Here is a 25,375-nt window from a genome sequence, read left to right on the forward strand (position 1 = left end):
TGAATTCACTAGGAAGTAGCAACATGAATGCAGTGAGATGGTAGATCGAATTAATATTAGTTCTGCACATAAAGTGACTGCCACCTGTTCAAAGAGGAGTGCACTACTGCACAGAATCCAGTCGTCCTGTTCTCCAGGGAGGCTTCATGCCCTATCCCAATACGGCCACCCAGATCTCTACTGAGCATGTGTCTTTACTGTGAAGAGTGACATGGTGAGAGACTGAGGCTCCTGCTTAGTTGCCATTGTATGAGATACCTAGTTAATATCTACTATAAAGCTGTTCCAGAATCCCTGCACCACTACCCATTTACAGCATACACTCCATTCAACCTCTGCTCCATCACCAGTGTACATGTAACAGTGAGTACGGCTGTACCTGCTATTTATCAATAAATCATTAGATAAGTAACTTGGCTGTTCATAGTGTGAATCACCCGCTGGTGTGTACCTTTTGCCATTGTGCGGGTCAGTTCAGGGCTTACACCCTCTCGCCTCTCTACAGAGAAACCTACACAAACTCATGGCAGACTCACTAATGCACGTAGCTTTAGTGGGAGGTGGTATGTGTGCCCCGCAGCCATGGTGTCTCCCATCTAGGAATCTACAACACAGTTTCTGCAATTTAGAAGTCCATATTGGGGAGTCAGTAGCTCTGGTAATATTTGCTTTGACAAATGCAGGTAACAAGTGATTTTTTTTTGTCATCTCTGCAATAAGCAATGGTAAATGAAGAAACTGTTGATAAAAATAAATAGATCCCTTTAAAACAGCTGGCAGGCATGTACTCTGAATCCTGCATGTAAAGAGCTGCGCTGGAAGATTATATATCACATTGTGATGACGGCAGAAGTGCTATTTATAGCTAGTTCTGTGGAATTCACTGGCCGTTATCTGAGCAATTAGTTCTCATAATCTAACTACTTGCATTTAATTTAGTAAAATATCTATAAAAATGCATAATTGCCTACACTACCAATATCTGGCTCTTAAAATTGGATGTGGCTGCCCGAATCCTGTCTACTTCTCCCATGATATGGGCGGGGTGTAGGACTACTACACGTACGTTTCACTTCTGTCTCGTGGGACCACCTGAACAGCTCTCTCTGCAGGCCTCCCAATACTCAGCCTTTCAAAGTAGGTAAATGTGGTAAAATTATGCCAAAATATTAGCTGTATAGTTAAGTTGTACATGCAGAAATGTTGTGTGATGGTATACTGGATAGTGTCATACACTAACATCACAAATAAAACGTGATCTTCCAAATTTGAAAGTAAACATTCACCATGTTCTGGCTTAGGGGGTTCCGTGCCCTGGACTTGTATGTTAGCGTTAAGGACCCACTAGATAAGGACATCTGGTCGCGGTAGGTGGGCCCATACAGTAGTTTTGGCCAAAATTATGCTAAGCACCTCAAATTTACTCTATGTTATATTGCAGAGTTATATTATAATCATTCTGATTAGCAGTGTTTAGTATTTAGAGTGTGCGCCTGCATTTTCTCTTTTTTTCTTTGTGGCAATAAAAGTCATCAGCATGGTAGCACCTCACATTACGTTTAGAATTAGGGTGCGCAGTCCAAGCCCCCCTATATCCTCCAAATTTGAAAGAATAAATTCAACAGGCATTGTGGGTAGAGATTTGTAAATAGAATTTGCCTCCCCATAGTGAGTACAATAGCACTGTGCAGACCAGCCTAAACACTGTAGCCGGATCTAAAAGTCTATGACTGTCTATAGGGTCCATACAGACCTGGACGCAGCCGCACGTTCACATGCAGCGGCCGCATCCAGGTGGCCTGCGCATGCACACTGAGGAGGGAAACACGCTCTCCAGGGAGAGGAGAGGACTTCCTGAATGATGGAAGTCTCCTGGACTTTTCAAAGAGAGTCGGCAAGTACGACTTATCACCTACAAACACTGGGCCTGATTCATGTTTGTAAGTAAAGCAAAAAAGCAAGTAACTTTGTGTCTGGAACAAACCATGTTGGGGAAGCAAATACACTTATATATTTTTTTCTGTGCAGGGTAAATACTGCTGCTTTTGAATGTAGCCCACAAATGAAATACAGCTTTATTTTTACACTGCAATTTAGATTTCAGTTTGAACACCCCCCACCCACATCTTACTCTCTCTGCACATGTTACATCTGCCCCACCTGCAATGCAACATGGTTTTGCCCGGGTGCTTGTTGTTGTTTTTTTGCTTTACTTGCTGTCTTTAATGAACCTCTAATGAGGAGATTATAAATATCCCGGCATATACCAAGACCATAACATGCATTGTTCAGTATTACCCTAGAGTTCTGTAAACAAAAAAAGTCTATTATTACCTCCACACCCCATTAGAGACAACTGAAGCTCCTCCCACAGCTTGTCAATGGGCCTAATTCAGATCTGATTGTAGATGTGCTAAATTTAGCACATCTACGATCAGTTTCTCGGACAAGCGGGAAGACGCACTGGGCTAGTCCGCTCCGCATGTCTGGCTCTGTCCCTCCCCTACCCCCACCCCCCACCCCTCCCGCACGGGTGTAAAAGCATTGCACGGCGATGCTTTTGCACCTGGCTTGCGTGCTGGCAGAGAGCTACCCGCCGCGTCCCGGGTCGCAGCGGCTGCGTTTGACGTCATGCAGCCACCGCGGCCCGCCCCCGCAACGGTCCTGACACGCCTGCGCTGGCATGCCCCCTCCCGCACCGCGACCGCCTCTGCTTGTCAATCAGGCAGAGAGGGTTTGCAGCCCTGAGATGCTGATAACATCTCACTGGGCTCCCGGGGTGCGCACTCCACAAAGCAATTGAGACTGCGATCACTGCCACACAGTGCATTTTTGCAAATCACAAATGTGCACCCACTGAGCCGGTAAGTCAGTAAGTATGCACCAAGCATGGCAAGCTGTTGCAGAGGAGTAAAGGAGATATGGTGGACATATTTATGCCCAGATTTATCAAGCCTTGGAGAGTGATAAATAGCACGGTGATAAAGTTCCAACCAATCAGCTCCTAACTGTCATGTAAAAAAAAACCCAGCCTACAACATGACAGTTAGGAGCTGATAGGTCGATACTTTATCACCGTGCAATGTATCACTCTCCAAGGCTTGATAAATGGGCCCCATAGTTAGAAGCACTAAAGTTACTGGTCACATACTGCAAATCATCGTGGTTTAGCACCGATAATGCTGACTTTGCCCACTTCAAAGTGAATGTGCTCAGTACTCTGCTGAAGGGGAGGCTTACACCGAAAAGGGGACTGGGGGGGGGGGGGGGGGGGGGCTTAATTACAGACCATTGATACAAGCTATTATTGGGTAACATTTATTAAGCTTTACATATGTCAATGAATTTCCTGCTGCTCTACTACTTTTGTGCAATCTAAATCCACCCTCTAATATCTTTTTCCAATCTGTAAATTGTAATATAAATATATATATATATATATATATATATATATATATAGTTATAATTATTATTAGTAATGGCATGAATAAGGTTTCCGGTTTGGACGATCGAGTCAGCACCCCAGGCAGATGGAACGGGTGTCTCAGTGAGTAACAACCCATTTTTGGTGAGTGAGTGAGTGAGTGAGTGTGTGTGTGTGTGTGTGTGTGTGTGTGTGTGTGTGTGTGTGCGTATATATATATATATATATATATATTATATGTAATATATATATATTACTAGACTTAATCTAAATCACTTAAACATCAATGAAAATCATTTTTTTAGCTTATTTTGCTTTTTTTTTAGTTTTAGCTTACTTCGCTAATGTTTAATGAATGGTGATTTTGTTCACTGTGTGAGTGCCTGGTCTCTGGTTGAATAATATAATATAATACAGGAACATTGTTATGACCAAGCAGAAAATATATATGTACTGTCTAACTATTCCCCAAGTTCATGAACAATACCCTCTCTAACTTCGTATGATGCAAGTAACAATATTTCCATCCATTTAAATTCAAATTTTCAAATGAACTCCGGATTCGCCACCATCATCACTTAGACCAGTGATGTCACTCAGTAGCTGTGCATCAAAGTGCTTTCTAAACAACTCAATTTCTACTCCGACAAAAAAAAAAAACGCAACACTAAAATTAATATTCTAGATATTAAAACATATTCCTTTCCGTCTCTGGCCTGAACGGTTTTATAACAGAAAGACATTCATAGCCGTAAAACAGATTATCACACAACATGTATATGTAGGAATATGAAATCACACACCGAAAGCTTACAAAAGTTGTATATTCTAACCCCCTCTCCCGGCTTACAAACTGTTAAGAATTTTTTTTTGTTCATGCTGCAAGAAGCCTGCAGGGCAGGATGGAGAATATACTCACTTAATAAAAGGCGTTCATGAGAAAATAGTCGCTGCATGCCATAAATGTAGTTTCCAGACAAAATCCCAAAATAGAGGCCTGAACCTGCTTCATTCAGAGGTTAAAAAAGTACAAAGAGATCTACAGTAACGACGGTGGGAAAGATCCGCGAAGTAACGAGTTGGCGAGAGTCTTTGTGAGTTTTTAAACATCCTGTCAGTGTGAGCTAGGATTGCCCCGTTTCCATGCATCCTGTGCAAGCAGGTTTTACATTCTTCCTGCAATGTTGCTAAAAAAAAGAATCCTTTAGCTCTTGATTAAAATCCATCCTTCTATTGTTTCCCGTTGTCTTTCTAAGATCCCATAACGAGCGTGATTTACTCTGGAAGGGATTGGGGAAATCTTCCGCCGTACACAACGCAAGTGACTCGGATCCTCGCAGCAATGTCTGGAATCTGACGGAATACTTTTCCTCGTCTTCTTCTATTCTGCTTCCTCTGGAGAGTAAACAAGTCAGCAGAGTCCTGTCTTAGGGAGAGAGCTGCTAATAGGAAACATACCGCAGGAAAGGAACACGCTACACGTGTCAGTGAGAACTCTGTGGTCTAAGGGCTGGACTCCCAAAAAAGAATTAAAGAAAAACATATGGCTAAGAATTTAAAAAAAAAAAGAAAGAAAAGAAATGAAGACGTTATAAAATCCTGCTCATTTCTCCTACATATGGTTAATTATTAGCCTGTGGACAAAGTTAAGGAGTTTGCAATAAAGAAAAGTAACAAAGATGTCAGGGTTTTTTACTGTTGTAAATATCACTTATGTTTATGCGAAACGCGTTGGTGATTGCGTTTCATGTACTCGCATTCAATCCTCTGCAATAAGAAGGAGGAGCTTCTGAGCCAGCAGGGGATCTCATTGGACCATTGTAAATGCTTTCATTTTGCACCTGGGTTGCGTGGCTGAACCCGCGGTCCATACTGAAGAGCAGGCATTCCCAACCACGGTCCTCAAGGCACACCAACAGTGCAGGTTTTAGTGATATCCAGGCTTCAGCACAGACGGTTAAATCAAAATAACTGAGGTACTAATTAAGTCACCTGTGTTCAAGCCTGGATATCACTAAAACCAGGACTGTTAGTGTGCCTTGAGGACCGCGGTTGGGAAACCCTGCTGAAGAGCATGCTTCATGTAAAGTGATCCACAAATTAGAAGTGCTTCTGAGTTTGCAGGGAATCTAATTTATTGAACCTCATTTAAATAATGGAATATATAATAAGGAAAAATGTAAAGTTACAAAGAAATAACGGCTATAGCACAGCAAGCCCTACCGTCCTCAACCAAACTATCAAACATGAACTGCAAAGGTAGGCCTCCCAGGTGCTGAAACCATCCAGAATAATGGGTATCCAACTCCTCCTTCTAAACTTGACTACCCATCCCGTGAGGGAAGTGTTGTTGCCCTCGTAAGGGTGGTGCAACTCTCATCATAGTCACAAAGGTGCAGTGCGTTATCAGCGGGATTCCCAGGACTTAGCTGGCTACACTTTTGGTAGCAGTACCTCCGGTAACTGCCGCTCTGAGTCCTAGTGCCCACCGGCTGCAGCAGGTATTTAAAAGCAACACTGCTACCAGGGCCGGATTAAGGCTTGTGGGGGCACCAGGGCAACAAATTTGTGAGGGCACCCACCCCCACCAATTTTCCAGCCTGGGAGACTCCCCTTCCTGTCTCATGCGTGGTTTAGGAGGGGAAGTGGGGGTGGCCGGAACACCACACTATAACAAGTGACTGAGGGCATATCTAATTGGGCATAACAAGTGACTGGGGGCATATCTAAAGGGGCATAACAAGTGACTGTGGGCATATCTAATGGGGCATGACAAGTGACTGTGGGCATATCTAATGGGTCATAACAAGTGACTGGGGGCATATATAATGGGGCATAACAACTGACTGGGAGCATATGTATCGAGGGTATATCTACTGGGGGTATATCTACTGGAGGCATATCTACTAGGGGCATACTGTATCTCCTGGGGGCACATCTACTGGGGTCATATCTACTGGGGCCATATCTACTGGGGGTATAACTACTGGAGGCATACCTACTAGGGGCATACTGTATCTACTGGGGGCACATCTACTGGGGGCATATCTACTGGGGGTATAACTACTGGGGGCAGGCTCATTTTTAAGTTGATAATTTTTGTATGGCCCCCGAAGGATTTTATAAATATCCAAATGGCCCTTGGTAGAAAAAATGTTCCTCACCCCTGCAGTAAAGAGTACTCCTTGCTCTCTCTACCCCTGCGCAGCAAATTCCCCTATGCAGCAATTCCCCTATGCAGTAAATCCCCTATGCAGCAATTCCTCTACGCAACAATTCCCCTATGCAGCAATTGTAACAAATGAATGAGGCAATATTTCAGTGTTTAATGAATATATTCCTAGAACAAACAAAAGAAAACTTCCTATAAATTGATGATTATAGTGTTTTTATATTACATGGGAGAGTGTAAAGGGACATAGGGGCAATGTATCAAAGCTTGACGAGAGATAAGGAGAAAGATAAAGTATCAACCAGTCAGCTTCTGTCATTTTACAGGCTGTTTTAGGAGCCAATTACTTGGTACTTTGTCTCTCCACTATATCTCCCTCCACTTTCTCTCTACCAAAACTTTGATAAATCTCTCCCATATTCCCAGGGAGAAGACATGGTGCCAGGGTGTTAGGGGTAAAGGGACGGGGGAAAGGGTCCCATTGGACAATGGGGCTGGTGAGAGAAGGGAGGGCAATAGAGCAGCATACTTCCTAACCATTATTATTTGGGATTTGTGGTGGTGCATACTCTGGGGGGGGGGGAGCGCATCACACTTCATCGCCCGCAGCGCCCGATTACAAGCTCTTACTCAAAATTAGCAGCATCTGAAAATATTTGGATAGCATTTGTGTTCCTCTCCTTGGAAAGCTATATTTACTGTAGATTAAGGATCTCAGAGGAATATATGAAACTCCCAGATTGGGAGATATTTTTTTGAAATCGTGTGAATGACCTCAGGCAAACTTCGGGATTTAGTCCAGCTCGGCACGGATTTTAAAACAACATTAAACGCTAGGACTGTTTACAGAGTAAAGTGATGTAGAGCGAGCGACTTTGTATCAGGAAAACTGGTGACAGCTTACGATGAACTTGAATAACCTCTGCCGATCGCAGACCTTAAACGCTACTTTGCTTATTAATGAACGTTCGTTTGAATCTCCTGTGACGTCACAAAATAAAAATGGCAGACGCAAGAGTTTTGCTGATTGTGCTTTTAGTGGACACTAGAACACCCAAAGGAAAACTAAATTACTACAGTATTTTCCCTTGAAATTGCTTTTGGGCCTGGTAGCAAAGTGCTTAAGGGGGTCATTCTGACCCGATCGCTCGCTGCAGTGGAACTGCGCCGCAGTGCGCCCGGCGCATGGCAGCTTTCGTTACCTAGCGATCACCTCTGAGACAGAGGTGGTCGCTAGGCGGGATGGGGCTGAACGGCGGCGTTAAGCCGCCGCTTAGGGGGAGCGGTCTGGCCAACGCAGGCGTGGCCGGACCGTTGGGGGGGCGGGCCGCAGCGGCTGCGTGAGGTGTCACACAGCTGCTGCGGCCAGCTGGAGCGACGAGAAACTCCCGGCCAGCCGCAGGAGCTGCCCTGGCCGGGAGTTACTCCTCAAATACAAAGGCATCGCCTCTGTGCGATGCTTTTGTATTTATGCGGGGGGGGGGGGGGGGCGGCACTGACATGCGGGGCGGACTAGCCCTGTGCTGGGCGTCCCCCCGCATGTCTGAGTTAACGATCGTAGCTGTGTGCTAAATTTAGCACAGCTACGATCAACTCGGAATGACCCCCTAAGTTAGAGCGGAAACTGCATAGTTTTGGTTAGTTTTGAATTGTAATATTTTGAGGCAATTAGGCTGCAAAGGTTCAGCTCATCAACCATTATTTTGTAGTCATGGAGAACGTCAGTGTTTGGGTAACAGGAATTTGACACTCCTGTCCTTCCATGGAGCTGGAAGACTGAGACATCTTCCGTGATTTATTATATGTGGGAGTCGGATGCATCCCTGAATATACTACAGTACATTGTCCCATTACATCACTCCCACTACACAAAAAAAAAAACATACACCGACCAAAAGATACAAGTAGAAAAGGAACAAAATAAATGTTATGTTTAACTTAAGATCATAGCGAGTATATATGTGTATTAGAATAGAGCTCTTTGAAGTTGTTCCAGGTAAATCCCCAAAAATACAACATACAAACCCGATTTATTAACAATTATAAAACACGTCTTTGCAACACATAGAACAGGAACCCTTCCGCTTGAGATATCGTCCAGCTAGGTGCATGAAACGCGTCATACTACTCACATATTGCGTCTGCCCGAATTTTGAAATACAGACGCTGACTCAAGATAGAGATGTGAAAGCTAAATGCATAGAAATGATGTGACTTGACCAATTAAGTAATAGGAAACAGGAGAAAAAAGTTGCATATAAATGACACTTTTTAATGACGAACTTCATGGATGCTGTACAAAGACCTCTTTTATAGGCAAGGATTCAACCCTTTAAGCCATTTTCCTAAGCTTTAATTTTCTCGATATAATTAAATCATTGTTGGAAAAAAAAAATAACAATCGACGTTCGTTGAGAAATTAAAATATAGGCCCTGATGGTGGGGAAACAGCACACGCACAGAGCAGGTCTTGTGATCCTATCGCAGGGATGCAAACGCCTCTGCCTGATTGACAGGGTCTGGGAATGGCGACATCAGGTACTGTGTCATGAGACGCAGTTTCTTATGCCTCGGAGCCGCCCTGCGACAGCAAGTCTGCCCAGCATGCTAATGGCGGCCAGCGATTTGATCGCAATTGTATTGCAATCGCTTCGCTGAATAAGGGATGCCCCCGTGCCTGCGCAGCCTGGCTGCAAAGGCAGTCGGGCTGCCGCCATTTTCTCCATCGCAGCGGCCGTGTGTGAGGACATGCGGCCACACTGGAAAAAAATGGCCCAGACCCATTTTGGCATCACGCACCTGCAACAACGCATTGCCGCCCCGCCAACACCTCTGACTGTCAATCAGGCAGAGCCGTTCGCCTTACTGAGATGCAATTACATCTCCGTTCCTGCGCACACGCAGTGTGGGCCATGCGCGTAAGCAGTTCGCCGGGATTCTGGAGTATGCTAACGTCTATCAGATGCGTCGCATACTGAATAGGGCCCATAATCCAGCAATAAGGAACACTTTCTAGATAAAATACAATGTAACAGGGAAAAGGCCTCATGCAGTAGAGGTCCATCCTTTTCTGTTACTGTAACCATGCACATAATGGGGGTAATTCAGAGTTGATCGTAGATGTGACCAATTTAGCACATCTACAATCATTTACTCTGACATGCGGGGGGACGCCCAGCGCGGCTCCCCCCCCCCCCGCACCGGAACAAAAGCATCGCACAGAGGCGATGCTTTTGTACTTGACAAGTAGCTCCCGGCCAGCGCAGCTCCTGCGCTTTGACAGGGAGCTGCCTCTTCGCATCCTGGGTCGCATCGGCTGCGTGCGACGTTCCGCAGCCACCGCGGCCCACCACCCGCATGGTCCAGGCACAGCTGTCAAACACCGCCGGCCCGCCCCCTCCCGTCCAAGGAACACCTCTGCCTGTCAATCAGGCGGAGGCGATCGCTGGGCTGAGATGCCGATCGCATCTCTGGCATGTACATGCGCACTGCGGTGCACGCGCAGTTCAGACCTGATCGACCGCTGTGCGAAAACGCACATCAGTGATCAAGTCTGAATTAGCCCCCATGTACGTACACTTGTATAGGACCCGTCTCAGACGTCCCTCCCGTCCTCTCTCCCGGTATCCGTTCACATGGTCGACCATGTTATGGTCGACAGTCATTAGGTCGACTACTATTGGTCGACATTGACATGGTCGACATGGACACATGGTCGACACGTGACAATGGTCGACACGTGAAAGGTGAGTTTTTTTAACTTTTTTTTCTTTTGGGGAACTTTTCCATACTTTACGATCCACGTGGACTACGATTGGAACGGGAAAGTGTGCTGAGCGAAGCGAAGGCACCATGCCCGAAGCATGGCGAGCGAAGCGAGCCATGCGAGGGGACGCGGTGCACTAATTGGGGTTCCCAGTCACTTTACACAAAAAACGACACCAAAAAAATAAGAATTTACTTACCGATAATTCTATTTCTCGGAGTCCGTAGTGGATGCTGGGGTTCCTGAAAGGACCATGGGGAATAGCGGCTCCGCAGGAGACAGGGCACAAAAAAGTAAAGCTTTTACCAGATCAGGTGGTGTGCACTGGCTCCTCCCCCTATGACCCTCCTCCAGACTCCAGTTAGGTACTGTGCCCGGACGAGCGTACACAATAAGGGAGGCAATTTGAATCCCGGGTAAGACTCATACCAGCCACACCAATCACACCGTACAACTTGTGATCTAAACCCAGTTAACAGTATGATAACAGAAAGAGCCTCTTAAAGATGGCTCCTTAACAATATAACCCGAATTTGTTAACAATAACTATGTACAGTATTGCAGATAATCCGCACTTGGGATGGGCGCCCAGCATCCACTACGGACTCCGAGAAATAGAATTATCGGTAAGTAAATTCTTATTTTCTCTATCGTCCTAAGTGGATGCTGGGGTTCCTGAAAGGACCATGGGGATTATACCAAAGCTCCCAAACGGGCGGGAGAGTGCGGATGACTCTGCAGCACCGAATGAGAGAATTCCAAGTCCTCTTTTGCCAGGGTATCAAATTTGTAGAATTTTACAAACGTGTTTTCCCCCGACCACGTAGCTGCTCGACAGAATTGTAATGCCGAGACCCCTCGGGCAGCCGCCCAAGATGAGCCCACCTTCCTTGTGGAATGGGCCTTAACAGATTTAGGCTGTGGCAGGCCTGCCACAGAATGAGCAAGTTGAATTGTGTTACAAATCCAACGAGCAATCGTCTGCTTAGAAGCAGGGGCACCCAACTTGTTGGGTGCATATAGTATCAACAGCGAGTCAGATTTTCTGACTTCAGCCGTCCTTGAAATGTATATTTTTAAGGCTCTGACAACGTCCAACAACTTGGAGTCCTCCAAGTCGCCAGTGGCCGCAGGCACCACAATAGGTTGGTTCAGGTGAAACGCTGATACCACCTTAGGGAGAAAATGCGGACGAGTCCTCAGTTCTGCCCTATCCGAATGGAAGATTAGATAAGGGCTTTTATAAGATAAAGCCGCCAATTCAGATACTCTCCTGGCGGAAGCCAGGGCCAGTAACATAGTCACTTTCCATGTGAGATATTTAAAATCCACCTTTTTCAATGGTTCAAACCAATGGGATTTGAGGAAATCTAAAACTACATTTAGATCCCACGGTGCCACCGGAGGCACCACAGGAGGCTGTATATGCAGTACTCCTTTAACAAAAGTCTGTACCTCAGGAACTGAGGCCAATTCTTTTTGGAAGAATATTGACAGGGCCGAAATTTGAACCTTAATAGATCTCAATTTGAGACCCATAGACAATCCTGATTGTAGGAAATGTAGGAAACGACCCAGTTGAAATTCCTCCGTCGGAACACTCCGATCCTCGCACCACGCGACATATTTTCGCCAAATGCGGTGATAATGTTTCGCGGTGACTTCCTTCCTTGCCTTAATCAAGGTAGGAATGACTTCTTCTGGAATGCCTTTCCCTTTTAGGATCTGGCGTTCAACCGCCATGCCGTCAAACGCAGCCGCGGTAAGTCTTGAAAGAGACAGGGACCCTGTTGTAGCAGGTCCCTTCTCAGAAGTAGAGGGCACGGGTCGTCCGTGACCAACTCTTGAAGTTCCGGGTACCAAGTCCTTCTTGGCCAATCCGGAGCCACTAGTATTGTTCTTACTCCTCCTCACCGTATAATCTTCAATACCTTTGGTATGAGAGGCAGAGGAGGAAACACATATACTGATTTGTACACCCAAGGTGTTACCAGTGCGTCCACAGCTATTGCCTGTGGATCTCTTGACCTGGCGCAATACTTGTCCAGTTTCTTGTTGAGGCGAGACGCCATCATGTCTACCAATGGTCTTTCCCAACAGTTTATTAGCATGTGGAAGACTTCTGGATGAAGACCCCCCTCTCCCGGGTGAATATCGTGTCTGCTGAGGAAGTCTGCTTCCCAGTTGTCCACGCCCGGGAAGAACACTGCTGACAGTGCTATTACGTGATTCTCCGCCCAGCGAAGAATCTTGGCAGCTTCTGCCATTGCACTCCTGCTTCTTGTGCCGCCCTGTCTGTTTACATGGGCGACCGCCGTGATGTTGTCCGACTGAATCAACACCGGTTTTCCTTGCAGGAGTGGTTCCGCCTGGCTTAGAGCATTTTAGATTGCTCTTAGTACCAGAATGTTTATGTGAAGAGACTTTTCCAGGTTCGTCCATACCCCCTGGAAGTTTCTTCCTTGTGTGACTGCTCCCCAACCTCTCAGGCTGGCGTCCGTGGTCACCAGGATCAAATCCTGTATGCCGAATCTGCGGCCCTCCAATAGATGAGCCTTTTGCAACCACCACAGAAGATATACCCTTGTCCTTGGCGACAGGGTTATTCGCAGGTGCATCTGAGGATGCGACCCTGACCATTTGTCCAACAGATCCCTTTGGAAAATTCTTGCATGGAATCTGCCGAATGGAATTGCTTCGTAAAAAGCCACCATTTTTCCCAGGACTCTTGTGCATTGATGTACAGACACCTTTCCTGGTTTTAGGAGGTTCCTGACAGGTCGGATAACTCCTTGGCTTTTTCCTCGGGAAGAAAAACCTTTTTCTGAACCGTGTCCAGAATCATCCCTAGGAACAGCAGACGTATCGTCGGAAAACAGCTGCGATTCTTGGAATATTTAGAATCCAGTCGTGCCGTCGAAGAACTACTTTAGATAGTGCTCTTCCGACCTCCAACTGTTCTCTGGAACTTGCCCTTTTTAGGTCGTGCAAGTAAGGGATAATTTAGATGCCTTTTTTCTTTGAAGAAACATCTTTTCGGCCATTACCTTGGTAAAAAGGCCCGGGGTGCCGTGGATAATTCAAACGGCATCGTCTGAAACTGATATTGACAGTTCTGTACCACGAACCAGAGGTACCCTTGATGAGAAGGACAAAATTTGGACATGGAGGTAATCCTTGATGTCCAGGGACACCATATAGTCCCCTTTTTTCCGGTTCGCTATCACTGCTCTGAGTGACTTTATCTCGATTTGAACCTTTTATGTAAGTGTTCAAAACATTTTAGATTTAGACTATGTGTCACCAAGCCGTCTGGCTTCAGTACCACAATATAGTGTGGAAAAATAATACCCTTTTCCTTGTCGTAGGAGGGGTACTTTGATTATCACCTGCTGGATATACAGCTTGTGAATTGTTTCCAATGCTGCCTCCCTGTCGGAGGGAGCCGTTGGTAAAGCAGACTTCAGGAACCTGCGAGGAGAAGATGTCTCGACTCTCCAATCTTTACCCCTGGGATAATACTCGTACGATCTAGGGGTCAACTTGCGAGTGATCCCACTGCGCCCTGAGACTCTTGAGACTACCCCCCCACCTTGAGTCCGCTTGCACGGCCCCAGCGTCATGCTGAGGACTTGGCAGACGCGGTGGAGGGCTTCTTTTCCTGGGAAAGGGCTGCCTGCTGCAGTCTACTTCCCTTACCTCTATGTCTGGGCAGATATGACTGGCCTTTTGCCTGCATGCCCTCATGGGAAAGGAAAGATTGAGGCTGAAAAGACGGTGTCTTTTTTAGCTGAGATGTAACTTGGGGTAAAAAAGGTTGGATTTCCCAGCTGTTGCTGTGGTCCCCAGGTCCGATGGACCGACCCCCAAATAACTCCTTCCCTTTATACAGCAATACTTCCATCTGCCGTATGGGATCTGTATCACCTGACTACTGTCGTGTCCCTGACATCTTCTGGGAGATATGGACAACGCACTTATCTTGATGCCAGAGAGCAAATATCCCTCTGTGCATCTCACATACATATATATAGAATGCATCCTATTAAATGCTCTACATGAATAAAATATTTTCAGTCAGGGAATCCGACCAAGCCAACCCAGCACTGCATCTCCAGGCTGATGGCGATCGCTGGTCGCAGTATAACCACCGTATGTGTGTATATACTTTTTAGGATATTTTTCCAGCTTCCTATCAGCTGGCTCCTTGAGGGCGGCCGTATCTGGAGACGGTAACGCCACTTGATAAGCGTGTGAGCGCCTTATCACCCTAAGGGGTGTTTTCTGGCGGGAAAGGGTATAACGCCAATATTTGCTATCGGGGTAACCCTACGCATCATCACACACTTCATTTTATTTTATCTGATTCAGGAAAAACTACAGGTAGTTTTTTCCACTCCCACATAATACCCTTTCTTGTGGTACTTGTAGTATCAGAAACACGTAACACCTCCTTCATTGCCCTTAACGTGTGGCCCTAATGAGAAATACGTTTGTTTATTCACCGTCGACACTGTATTCAGTGTCCGTGTCTGTGTCTGTGTCGACCGACTGAGGTAAATGGGCGTTTTTAAAACCCCTGACGGTGTTTCTGAGACGCCTGGACCGGTCCTAATAGATTGTCGGCCGTCTCATGTCGTCAACCGACCTTGCAGCGTGTTGACATTCTCACGTAATTCTCTAAATAAGCCATCCATTCCGGTGTCGACTCCCTAGAGAGTGACATCACCATTACAGGCAATTTCTCCGCCTCCTCACCAACATCGTCCTCATACATGTCGACACACACGTACCGACACACAGCACACACACCGGGAATGCTCTGACAGAGGACAGGACCCACTAGCCCTTTGGGGAGACAGAGGGAGAGTCTGCCAGCACACACCAAAAACGCTATAATTATATAGGGACAACCTTATATAAGTGTTTCTCCCTTATAGCATCTTTTATATATATACAATATCGCCAAAATCAGTGCCCCCCCTCTCTGTTTTAACCCTGTTTCTGTAGTGCAGTGCAGGGGAGAGCCTGGGAGCCTTCTCTCCAGCTTTTCTGTGAGAGAAAATGGCGCTGTGTGCTGAGGAGATAGGCCCCGCCCCTTTTACGGCGGGCTCGTCTCCCGCTATTTTTGAAGTTAGGCAGGGGTTAAATATCTCCATATAGCCTCTGTGGGCTATATGTGAGGTATTTTTTGCCTCTAATAAGGTTTTTATTTGCCTCTCAGAGCGCCCCCCCCAGCGCTCTGCACCCTCAGTGACTGTTGTGTGAAGTGTGCTGAGAGGAAAATGGCGCACAGCTGCAGTGCTGTGCGCTACCTTTATGAAGACTCAGGAGTCTTCAGCCGCCGATTTTGGACCTCTTCTCTCTTCAGCGTCTGCAAGGGGGCCGGCGGCGCGGCTCCGGTGACCATCCAGGCTGTACCTGTGATCGTCCCTCTGGAGCTAGTGTCCAGTAGCCAAGCAGCAAATCCACTCTGCACGCAGGTGAGTTCACTACTTCTCCCCTAAGTCCCTCGTTGCAGTGATCCTGTTGCCAGCAGGACTCACTGTAAAGTAAAAAACCTAAGCTAAACTTTCTCTAAGCAGCTCTTTAGGAGAGCCACCTAGATTGCACCCTTCTCGTTCGGGCACAAAATCTAACTGGAGTCTGGAGGAGGGTCATAGGGGGAGGAGCCAGTGCACACCACCTGATCTGGTAAAAGCTTTACTTTTTTGTGCCCTGTCTCCTGCGGAGCCGCTATTCCCCATGGTCCTTTCAGGAACCCCAGCATCCACTTAGGACGATAGAGAAAAGTAAAAAAACTCATGTCGACCTTTTCATATGTCGACCTTTCACGTGTCAACCATTTTCATGTGTCGACCATGTGCCCATGTCGACCATGTCAATGTCGACCAATAGTGGTCGACCTAATGACTGTCGACCATAACATGGTCGACCATTCATACCGGAACCCTCTCTCCCCAGCCATCTAAAGTATCATCATCTCAACAAAGTATTAACTTGAATCTTAGGACACCCTGGAAACATGCACGATACAGTAGTAACTTTAATGTGGCAAGGAGAGCAAACTATTATACACAAAAAAGCTATAATTAATAAATATCATTAATTAATATCAACATAGAAATTCTGAATGTTTATAAGGCATTCTCATCCCATAATATGAATTTGCTTTGAGCATTTTGAAATTGTCATTAGTCTAATGTTCCTTTGTTGAAAAACAAAACAAAAAAACAATCTCATGTTGTAAATAGGCTTTCTTTCAGAGGGGGGAGATTTATCAAAGCTTGGAGAGAGATAACGTACCAACCAATCAGTTCCGAACTGCCATATTACAGGCTGTATTTGAAAAATGACAGCTATGAGCTGATTGGTTGGTACTTTATCACTCTCCGCTTTATCTCTCTCTGATCTTTTATCAATCTCTCCCAGAGCTGTTGTGCACAGGTCACAACGAGTATGTTTTATATAAAGCTCATCTGTGCTATGTTTTTTGTCATTTAAATCATTGGTGGTCATTCCGAGTTGACCGCTAGCTGCCGTTGTTCGCTGTGTAGCGATCAGTGAAAAAAACGGCTAATCTGCACATGCGTATGCACCGCAATGCGCACGTGCATCGTACGGGTACGAAGTCCATTGTGGTTTTACACTGGTTTTAGAGACGATTCCAATCGCACAGCCGAACGCAAGGAGATTGACAGGAAATGGGCGTTTCTGGGTGTCAACTGACCGTTTTCTGGGAGTGTTTGGAAAAACGCAGGCGTGGCCGGGCGTTTTCTGGGCAGGTATCTGACGTCATTACCGTGTCACTCGTCGCAGCAATCATCGCACAGGATAAGTAACTACAGGGCTGGTCTTGTTTTGCACAAAGTGTGTTTGCAAGCGCTCGGCTGCACAGGCGTTCGCACTCCTGCAAAGCGAAAATACACTCCCCCGTGGGCGGCGACTATGCGTTTGCACGGCTGCTAAAAACTGCTAGCGAGCGATCAACTCGGAATGACCCCCATTATACTTATAATGAGCAAAGAGGTCACAGGGCTTAACCGGTGATGTCACAGGGCATTAGCACTGGCAATGTTGTCACAAGGGTGTAACTACTGCTTGGGCTAGAAGTGCAAGTTGGTCTTGAACTATATTAGTAACTCTGAATCACTGAGCGCAGGATATCTGCATTGTTTTAATGTGTGATGAAGGAAGAAATATTCAGCAATGTTTTTACTTCCCCATAGTGTTGCCATGGCCGGCTGCTGTATACTGTGATTCACCTCCTCTCCAGCTCTTTGGGTGTAGTGTCCATTAAAGGAAGCAGATTTCAGTGTGGAGGAGGAAGGCAGGAAACCACTAAATATCCAGTGCACATGTAATGTTGCTGGGATGGGGGCACTGTAACACAGCCAGTCTGTACGTATAGACAGGCAGCTTGCTGTAGTGCGATCGCGGTGTGAATGATGCATATGCGTGCATACGCATCGCAGCTAGGGTTGCCACCTCATCCCTTTAATTCTGGACACATTAATTACACAGGTTCTGTGGCTGGCTGACTTGAAGACTCCATTTCACCTGGTTTTAAACAGCCACAGAACCTGTGTAATTAATGTGTCCAGAATTAAAGGGATGAGGTGGTAACCCTAATCGCAGGCGGCTACCATAGACTTTAATGTGCGGCGGGCGCAAGTCTGTGCATAACAGGATCCACGGCCAGTGTGCCACAATCAGTGTGCGCATCGCATCAACACTGTACAATGACACTCAGTTCATATTAGGAGCCAGATAGTTGTTGGTGTCCCCCACCCCTCATTCACTACCAAAACCCCCCTCCACATTCAGTTCCACCACCCCAGCAGCACCCAGACAGGGAGAGGGAGGCCTGCGGCACGTGCCTCCGGGGCTCCCTGCTTATTCCTGCTCTGGGGTGCATAAAGCAGAACTTGGAGACGACTGACTTCCAATGTCGCCCGTATTTACGCCCCTGCCTGTAGACACCTGCTTTAAGTGTCTCCTCTCTTGGAGAAGCTCGGAGAGAAGGAACGTCTGGCCACTTCGGGGGGCTGGGCAGGGCTCTCACGTCATGCACCGCTGCAAAATGTAGCAATTTGCAGGTCCGCAGGGAGGGGTTGGGCTTAAATGATGTGAATATGACAATTAGCTCAGCCCTTTCCACATAGCGCCGCGATTCCTATGATTATCTCCCCATCCTGCCCACTTCCCTAGGAAGTGACTACTCTTCCAGGGGTGTGGGGGACTTCCCAAAAATTCAGTAGCCTGTATACTATATATTATTTATATTTGACCCCTGATGAAGTCATATGGACGAAATGCGTAGGGTCACTTCAACAGATCATTTCACTTCTGGAAAGAGATTATTTCTGGATTTTCTCCTCCAAAATAAACTGCCATCAGTATCATTGTTTTTTTAAATGCTAAGGGGTATATGCAATTGCGGGCGAATCACGGCAAATTATCGCCGTTTTTTTTAATTCGACACAATTCGACAGGTGAATTCCGGCAGGTGGCTGCCGGAATTCACCATATTCAATGAAAAACGGATTCGACATTCCCGTGGGCGAAAAACGGCCGATTTGCCGGATTTTGCCGCAAATTAAAAAAACGGGAAAAAACGGGAAAAACCCGGAAAAAAATGGCGTGGGGTCCCCCCTCCAAACCATAACCAGCCTCGGGCTCTTCGAGCTGGTCCTGGTTCTAAAAATGCGGGGAAAAAATTGACAGGGGATCCCCCGTATTTTTAAAACCAGCACCGGGCTCTGCGCCTGGTGCTGGTGCAAAAAATACGGGGGACAAAAAGAGCAGGGGTCCCCCGTATTTTTTACACCAGCATCGGGCTCCACTAGCTGGACAGATAATGCCACAGCCGGGGGTCACTTTTATACAGTGCCCTGCGGCCGTGGCATTAAATATCCAACTAGTCACCCCTGGCCGGGGTACCCTGGGGGAGTGGGGACCCCTTCAATCAAGGGGTCCCCCCCCCAGCCACCCAAGGGCCAGGGGTGAAGCCCGAGGCTGTCCCCCCCATCCAAGGGCTGCGGATGGGAGGCTGATAGCCTTGAGAAAAATGTCAGAATATTGTTTTTTCCAGTAGTACTACAAGTCCCAGCAAGCCTCCCCCGCAAGCTGGTACTTGGAGAACCACAAGTACCAGCATGCGGGAGAAAAAACGGGCCCGCTGGTACCTGTAGTACTACTGGGGAAAAAATACCCAAATAAAAACAGGACACACACACCGTGACAAGTACTACTTTATTACATACTGCCGACACACACATACTTACCTATGTTGACACGCCGACTGCCACAGTCTCCGACGATCCGAGGGTACCTGTGAAAAAATTATACTCACCCTCCAGCGTCCAGAGATAAATCCACGTCCAGAGTATAATCCAGGTACTTGGCAAAATAAAAAAAACGCAAAAACCCGTGCCAGCGGACTGAAAGGGGTCCCATATTGACACACGAGACCCCTTTCCCCGAATGTGCCGGGACCCCACGTGACTCCTGTCACTGAGGTCCCTTCAGCCAATCAGGAAGCGCTACTACGTGGCGCTCACCTGATTGGCTCTGCGCTGTCTGTGCTGTGACAGCGCATCGCACAGCTCTCTCCATTATATTCAATGGTGGGAACTTTGCCGTCAGCGGGGGGGTTACCCGCGGTCAGCCGCTGACCGGCGGGTGACCCCACCGCTAACCGCAAAGTTCCCACCATTGAATATAATGGAGAGGCTTTGCGATGCGCTGTCTGAGCTCAGACGCGCAGAGCCAATCAGCAGAGTGCAAGGACGTTGCACTCGCTGATTGGCTGAAGAGACCTTTCAGTGACAGCTGTCACGGGGAGGTCTCTGCATTCGGGGAAAGGGGTCACATGTGTCAATATGGGACCCCTTTCAGTCCGCTGGCACGGGTTTTTGCTTTTTTTTATTTTGCCAAGTACCTGGATTATACTCTGGACGCTGGAAGGTGAGTATAATTTTTTCAGAGGTACCCTCGGATCGTCGGAGACTGTGGCAGTCGGCGTGTCAACATAGGTAAGTATGTGTGTGTCGGCAGTATGTAATAAAGTTGTACTTGTCACGGTGTGTGTGTCCTGTTTTTATTTGGGTACTTTTTTCCCAGTAGTACTACATGTACCAGCGGGCCCGTTTTTCTCCCGCATGCTGGTACTTGTGGTTCTCCAAGTACCAACTTGCGGGGGAGGCTTGCTGGGACTTGTAGTACTACTGGAAAAACCAATATTCTGACATTTTTCTCAAGGCTATCAGCCTCCCATCCGCAGCCCTTGGATGGGGGGACAGCCTCGGGCTTCACCCCTGGCCCTTGGGTGGCTGGGGGGGGGGACCCCTTGATTGGAGGGGTCCCCACTCCCCCAGGGTACCCCGGCCAGGGGTTACTAGTTGGATATTTAATGCCACGGCCGCAGGGCACTGTATAAAAGTGACCCCCGGCTGTGGCATTATCTGTCCAGCTAGTGGAGCCCGATGCTGGTGTAAAAAATACGGGGGACCCCTACTCTTTTTGTCCCCCGTATTTTTTGCACCAGCACCAGGCGCAGAGCCCGGTGCTGGTTTTAAAAATACGGGGGATCCCCTGTCAATTTTTTCCCCGCATTTTTAGAACCAGGACCAGCTCGAAGAGCCCGAGGCTGGTTATGCTTTGGAGGGGGGACCCCACGCCATTTTTTTCCTTGATTTTACCGTTCCAGCTATAAAAAAAATAAAAAAAAATAAAAATAAAAATATTTTTAAAAATATATAAATAATACTTGTGCCTCCAAAAAAGACAAACCAAGTACCTAATCCCTTCTAATATAAATAGATATGCTATTACCAAAAAAAAAAAAACACCAAAAAAAACATGTTTTAAAATGTTTTTATTGGTTTCACCCTCCAAAGTGTGGCGGATTGAAAATGACGAATTTACTGTCTAAAAGCACTGTTGTCGAATTTCCAAACTTGAATTGAATACACTTTGGTCGAATTGCAGCACTTGTATCATTGCAGAAAAGTCGAATTTGACAAAAGTCGAATTTCAAAAAGTCGAATTTTGAAAGTCCGGTTTTTTTTACGGAAAGCACTGAATTGCATTGACGATTTTTTTTTTTTGGCGAAAAATTCCCGAAATTCGACAATTTCGGGAATTCGACCGCAATTGCATATACCCCTAAATGTTTTATGTGGATTCTTTATGAAATATTGATTATGTATACTGTGAATCACCTTCAGGAACCTTCTAAAATAGATAGATAGATAGATAGATAGATAGATAGATAGATAGATAGATAGATAGATAGATAGATAGAAATATAAATATAACCTCACTCAAAGCTGCTGCCCGACTCATCTTCCTCTGCAAACAAACTGCATCTGCCTCCCCTCTCCTACAAGCCCTACATTGGCTCCCCATCCCCCTCAGAACCCAATTCAAACGCCTCACACTCGCTTACAAAGCCCTTACCCAATATGTTCCTATTTAAAGTACATGTCAGAACCCCATCTCCCTTCACACTCCCTCCCACCCTCTTTGCTCTACAAATGAATGCCTCATCTCCTCCAAACTGATTCCTTCCTGCCATACCTGCCTCCAACAGTTTCACAGTTTTGCTCCCTACCACTGAAACTCTCTCCCTCTCCCTATCTGACTCTCCACCTCACTACAAAACTTCAAACAGGCTCTTAAAGAAAAAAAAAACCTTCATTATCAAAGCTGTCCAGCTCTTATCCTAACCCACTGCTCCAATGGCACCAAACCTTTGAGTTTGGCCATCTCGCTGCTTATTTGGGTCTTGTGAATGTTTATAAACCTTGTCCATGTTCTGCAATTATTTGTACTCTAAATCTGGCTACACACTACAGGTTGAGTATCCCTTATCCAAAATGCTTGGGTATTTTGGATATCGGATTATTCCGTATTTTAGAATAACTGCATACGATGGGACGTAAGTCTAAGCACATAATACATTTATGTTTCATATACACCTTACTTATACACACAGCCTGAAAGTTATTTTAGACAATATTTTTAATAACTTTTGTGCATTAAACAAAGTGTGTGTACATTCACACAATTCATTTATGTTTCTTATACACCTTATACACACAGCCTGGAGGTCATTTAATACAATATTTTTTATAACTTTGTGTATTAAACAAACTTTGTGTACATTGAGCCATCAGAAAACAAAGGTTTCACTATCTCACTCTCCAAAAATTCCGTATTTCGGAATATTTGGATATGGGCTACTCAACCTGTATAAGATCTATCGTCCAATATATCGTTCCGAGGCAGATTGAATGGACTATCTTACAGTGTGTAGGCAGGGCCCCCCCCCCCCCCCCCCCCACATCAAAACCAGGTTAGTGCGCAAAAAAATAGGGGTGTAGCTTCATAGGGAAGGGGCGTGGCCACAGTTATGCCCCCTGTAGCTGTGACCCCAGTAGAGTTGTGCCCCAGGGACGTGCAGTCAGGGGAGTCATTAATGATTAAAATAATACACAGATACTTATGACACAGATTTTGTGTCATAAGTATATACTTTAACCTTTGTATTATTTTAATAATTTTTTTCTTTGCAAAATCTGTGTTGAAGGTGTTTCGGAGGCACCGCTCTTGGTGCCTCCCGCTGACATGTAAAAGATCCGGGAGCGGGGGGCGGGGCCAAGAAGCGGGAAGAAAATACCATTTAAAAAAAGCTCCATAAGCGGCACTTATGGAAATGCCTCTTAGACAGGGGCGTGCTTTCAACCCATATGAAAGCACGCCCCTGTCACTGTGTGGAGGAGGTGATTGGGCAGTGTTGGATCATGCGGGTGTGTCAACTATATGTGGCCGTCCCCGCTCACTCATCCCCCAGATCAGTCCGTCCCCCAGGTTGCCGCTGAAGGGGACACTTTCTCCATTGTCTCCCGGCAGTTCCGTGCCCTTCACGCTGTATAGATAGGAGCCGCCCAGTGGAGAGCTGCGCCGCACTACCATGACCCAGCCTAGCTTCCCCGTCACCACTACTGCTACCTGCAGCACTGTCAGCTGTGGGGTACACCGGCTCCTTCTCTCACCGAAGCACGCAGATAGCCGGGCAGCGGCTCCGCCCCCTCCCGACTTACAACCTCTGCTGCTGCTGTGACCAACTAGGAGCCAGCTGCTTGCAAACAGTGCGGGGAGCAAAGAAGACTTCGACAAGTTAACGGGGAGCAGAGAGACAGAGGTATGGGATGTGGGATGGCGGCGGGTGCAGGGCTGGGAAGCGGCAGAGTGTCCTGTTGCTTGGTACATTATTGAAACACAGGGGTACATTTACTAACATTCGTAATTCCCGAAAATAGGTCAAAGTTCAATCACGAATGACATCGACAGTGTAAAACTGCAACTTTTTGAATTTATTACGATGGATTTACTAAGCTGTCGTATTCGTGTTTTTCTTTTCTTCCGATGTCGATGTCATTCGTTTTTTTTTTACCTAATTTTACGGCAGTGATTAGCAAAACACTGCCTTTTTTTTTTACAATCAATCTCGGCCGGATCTGTGTGATCCGTGCTGGGGTTCTTTTTTTTTTTTTTTTTTAATTAAACAATGTAAAATCCCCAAAAAAAATGCGTGGGGTCCCCCCTCCTAAGCATAACCAGCCTCGGGCTCTTTGAGCCGATCCTGGTTGCAGAAATATGGGGAAAAAAATGACAGGGGTTCCCCCATATTTAAGCAACCAGCATCGGGCTCTGCGCCTGGTCCTGGTCCCAAAAATACGGGGGACAAAAAGAGTAGGGGTCCCCCGTATTTTTAAAACCAGCACCGGGCTCCACTAGCTGGACAGATAATGCCACAGCCGGGGGTCACTTTTATATAGTGCCCTGCGGCCGTGGCATCAAAAATCCAACTAGTCACCCCTGGCCGGGGTACCCTGGGGGAGTGGGGACCCCTTCAATCAAGGGGTCCCCCCCCCCCAGCCACCCAAGGGCCAGGGGTGAAGCCCGAGGCTGTCCCCCCCCATCCAATGGGCTGCGGATGGGAGGGCTGATAGCCTTTGTTGTAAAATAAAAGATATTGTTTTTAGTAGCAGTACTACAAGTCCCAGCAAGCCTCCCCCGCATGCTGGTACTTGGAGAACCACAAGTACCAGCATGCGGCGGAAAAACGGGCCCGCTGGTACCTGTAGTACTACCACTAAAAAAATACCCAAAAAAACACAAGACACACACACCGTGAAAGTATAATTTTATTACATACATACACACATACATACATACTTACCTTATGTTCTCACGCAGGTCGGTCCTCTTCTCCAGTAGAATCCAAGGGCTACCTGTTGAAGAAATTCTACTCACCAGATCCATGGGTCCAGGCTCCTCGGCAAATCCAGGGATAATCCACGTACTTGAATAAAACAAAAAAACGGTTGCCCGACCACGAACTGAAAGGTGACCCATGTTTGCACATGGGTCACCTTCCCACGAATGCCAGAAACCCACTTTGCCTTCTGGCTAAGTGGGTTTCTTCAGCCAATCAGGGAGTGCCACGTTGTAGCACCCTCCTGATCAGCTGTGTGCTGCTGTCCTCACTGACAGGCGGCACACGGCAGTGTTACAATGTAGCGCCTATGCGCTACATTGTAACCAATGATGGGAACTTTCTGCTCAGCGGTGACGTCACTTTAGGTCAACCGCAGGGCAGAAAGTTCCCATCATTGGTTACAATGTAGCGCATAGGCGCTACATTGTAACACTGCCGTGTGCTGCCTGTCAGTGAAGACAGGAGCACACAGCTGATCAGGAGAGTGCTACAACGTGGCACTCCCTGATTGGCTGAAGAAACCCACTTAGCCAGAAGGCAAAGTGGGTTTCTGGCATTCGTGGGAAGGTGACCCATGTGCAAACATGGGTCACCTTTCAGTTCGTGGTCGGGCAACCGTTTTTTTGTTTTATTCAAGTACGTGGATTATCCCTGGATTTGCCGAGGAGCCTGGACCCATGGATCTGGTGAGTAGAATTTCTTCAACAGGTAGCCCTTGGATTC

The 25,375-nt window shown here is 46.7% G+C and overlaps 1 protein-coding gene across 6 annotated transcripts in view; it reads right to left on the reverse strand.

The window, feature by feature from the left end:
- The window catches only part of LOC134928510 (gap junction gamma-1 protein-like), a 225,442-nt gene that overhangs the window by 20,132 nt on the left and 179,935 nt on the right, over positions 1-25,375 (reverse strand). The window contains exon 1 of one of the 6 annotated variants that reach the window (XM_063924337.1): positions 4,344-4,689. The exons of the other annotated variants lie outside the window; for them this stretch is intronic. The gene's annotated coding sequence lies outside the window, so the exon portion shown is untranslated. Of the gene's footprint in view, positions 1-4,343; positions 4,690-25,375 lie in introns of those variants that run through there. 6 annotated transcript variants of the gene reach the window in all.

Source organism: Pseudophryne corroboree, chromosome 5 (assembly GCF_028390025.1).
Source record: "Pseudophryne corroboree isolate aPseCor3 chromosome 5, aPseCor3.hap2, whole genome shotgun sequence".
Taxonomy (NCBI): Eukaryota; Metazoa; Chordata; class Amphibia; order Anura; family Myobatrachidae; genus Pseudophryne; species Pseudophryne corroboree.